Raw genomic sequence first — 2,666 nt, forward strand, 5'->3', positions numbered from 1 at the left:
ATAACACAAAAATGTCCTGCTCGCACTTGCCAATTTAATGGCAGAGAATGGTGACTTTATTTTTTTATTTTTTATTTTTTTTAAGCGGATGCATATCTGTCGTAAAATAATCCTATGCTTCTCGTGGCGTATATTCCAAGCATTCTGAAGGTATACTGAGGGTTTGGTGAGAAACAAACCGAAAAACGAAAATTTAAGCTGAATTTTCGTTTTTCGTTTTTTGGAAAAAAACAAAAAAACAAAAAAGGAGCGTTTTCTAATTTTTCTACTTTCAATATTAAATAAAAAAACGAATGATCGAATGATACACTGATTATTTCCATGCATGAACTGTGTTCCAATTGACATGGTCCCTACAGTGTTCATTGCTCCCTACTCCCTGAGCACGGGAAATCCGTTTAGGTTTACTTCACTTCAGAACATTCATTCACAGATTTGCGCTACACCCCAGTAGCCCATCACTGCAGAACACAAGATCCAGGGGGTGTGGTTGAATCCATATTAAGGGGGTGGAGATTGGTAGGTTTAGGGGTGGAGATGGGTGGGTTTAGGGATCACGGGGTGGAGACGGGTAGGTTTAAGTATATGTAAGGTGCCCCCTCTACTTCATTGTTTACTAACCTACCAAGAATGTTTATCAAGTTCATTTGGAATAATAAACACCCAAGAGTCCGGACATCTTTGCTTTACCTGTCATATGATAGGGGAGGATTAAAACTACCAAATATTCAATTATACTATTGGGCATCCCAGTTAAAGGCGTTAATGTTCCATTTTTCGACAAACGCTCCTCCTAAGTGGCTAGAAATAGAAAATTCCTTTGTGAAATCTAAGATTCATTTTAACTTGTATCTTTATTCAGCCAATATAAAAACATTACAGAAAAGTTTGAGTACAGTATCATTTAATCCAATAGTGCTGAACGTGATAAAGGTCTGGGGGCAAGTACGAACTTATCTAAAGGAAAAAGAGTCTTTATCATTATTTAGCACAATATGGGGGAATGAAAAATTTATACCTGGTCGAAAGGATTTAGGTTTTCGACTCTGGGCTGAGAATGGTGTGGGGAAAGTTAAAGACCTATACAAAGATGGTGTTCTAATGTCATTTGCTGATATTATTGACAAGTTCAAAATCCCTAAAAAACATTATTATAAATATTTGCAAATTAGTAGTTTTATACGTACTGCCCGAGGACAAGGACTTGCTGAGCCAGAACTAACTAATCTGGAGAAATGTATGACTAAACCAAGTAAAAGTGGAGGACACATATCTCTTTTATATAACATGCTATTATTAGATCCAACCAGCCCCCTGGATCTTGTGTTCTGCAGTGAGGACCATCTCCTACACCACGGTCTGCAGCGTCTTCACACACAGACGAAACTTACTAGAGAAGTACGAAGTGTGACAAAATATACCTCTGTAAATAAATACAATTTAAATTCACGTCTCGCACCCTTTAATGCCCTTTGAATGGAACATTCAAATGCGAACTGGAATCATGCCGGAATAGTGATGTCCACTTCACAGGGCACTTACGGTCGAATAGAACAAACGTCTGAAGTGATAAGAGATACCAGAGGTGGGACCAAGTCGTTGTTTTGCAAGTCACAAGTAAGTTTCGAGTCTTTGCATTCAATTCTCGAGTCAAGTCCTGAGTCAAGACAGGCAAGTCCAAGTCGAGTTGCAAGTCCTCAACTTTTAGCTTCAAGTCTTAAACAATTCATTAGTGCTCTTTTGCCAAATTAGTGTCTATTATGATTAATTATGATTAGTTATATCAGGAAGGCAGGTAGAATATGTGTGACATAGTTCAATTTCATGTGATTTGGGTGCCCTTAGTAAAACTATTCAAGTTCAATTTAGGAATTGTGCCAAAATAGGACAAGCAGTGAAAAAAACTATTTTATTAGTAACAGAATAGCAAAGACAGCAGAATTTCATAGAAATAACAGCTGCATCATACTTTGCATGTGTGCATAAAAATATATGCTTCTAGGTGTTATATCTAAGCCAATGAGCTATTATTTGGAACCTCAATGAAACCGATTTAAAAATATGTGAGTGGAAACGCAGAAAGAACTGCTTTGAAAGAACTAGAAGAAATAACTGCTAGCATACTTTACAAGTGAGAGGAAACATGCAATATGGATGCAGACAAACTCATGAAGACAGTCATTCAAAAAGGTTGTGCTATCATCCTTTATAACTAAGAGTAACAAAATAATTTTATAGAAAAAAAATGTTGTACGTTAAATGTTAAGTTTATAATATGCATAGTTGATCGCTAAATGTAGGGGCTATGTGCGATATAGGCCTACAGACTGATTTACAACACGTGAATCCATTAATTTATCCCGAAAGAAATGAAAGTGACATGAGTGCCTGGTGAAGAGGGAGAAAAATTTAGTATATTTTATAGTTATATATACAATGATCATTTTGTGAAAGAAACACTTCTTCAAATTATATTTTAAATGATCATTAGGCCTATTGCCGCTTGCCCACTTCAGACAGGCCTATGTGCATTATTTTTATTTTTTTTCCAATTATAGCTAAATGGTTTGCAATGATTAATTTTAAATCTAGATTAAATCAAGGTTTATCTAATAATTATGTTGCACCAAACTTTAAACCTTTAAAAATAAGCAGGTTTACATTTT

The sequence above is a fragment of the Sinocyclocheilus rhinocerous genome, unplaced genomic scaffold, assembly GCF_001515625.1.
Source record: "Sinocyclocheilus rhinocerous isolate Xijiao unplaced genomic scaffold, SAMN03320098_v1.1 scaffold742, whole genome shotgun sequence".
Lineage (NCBI taxonomy): Eukaryota > Metazoa > Chordata > Actinopteri > Cypriniformes > Cyprinidae > Sinocyclocheilus > Sinocyclocheilus rhinocerous.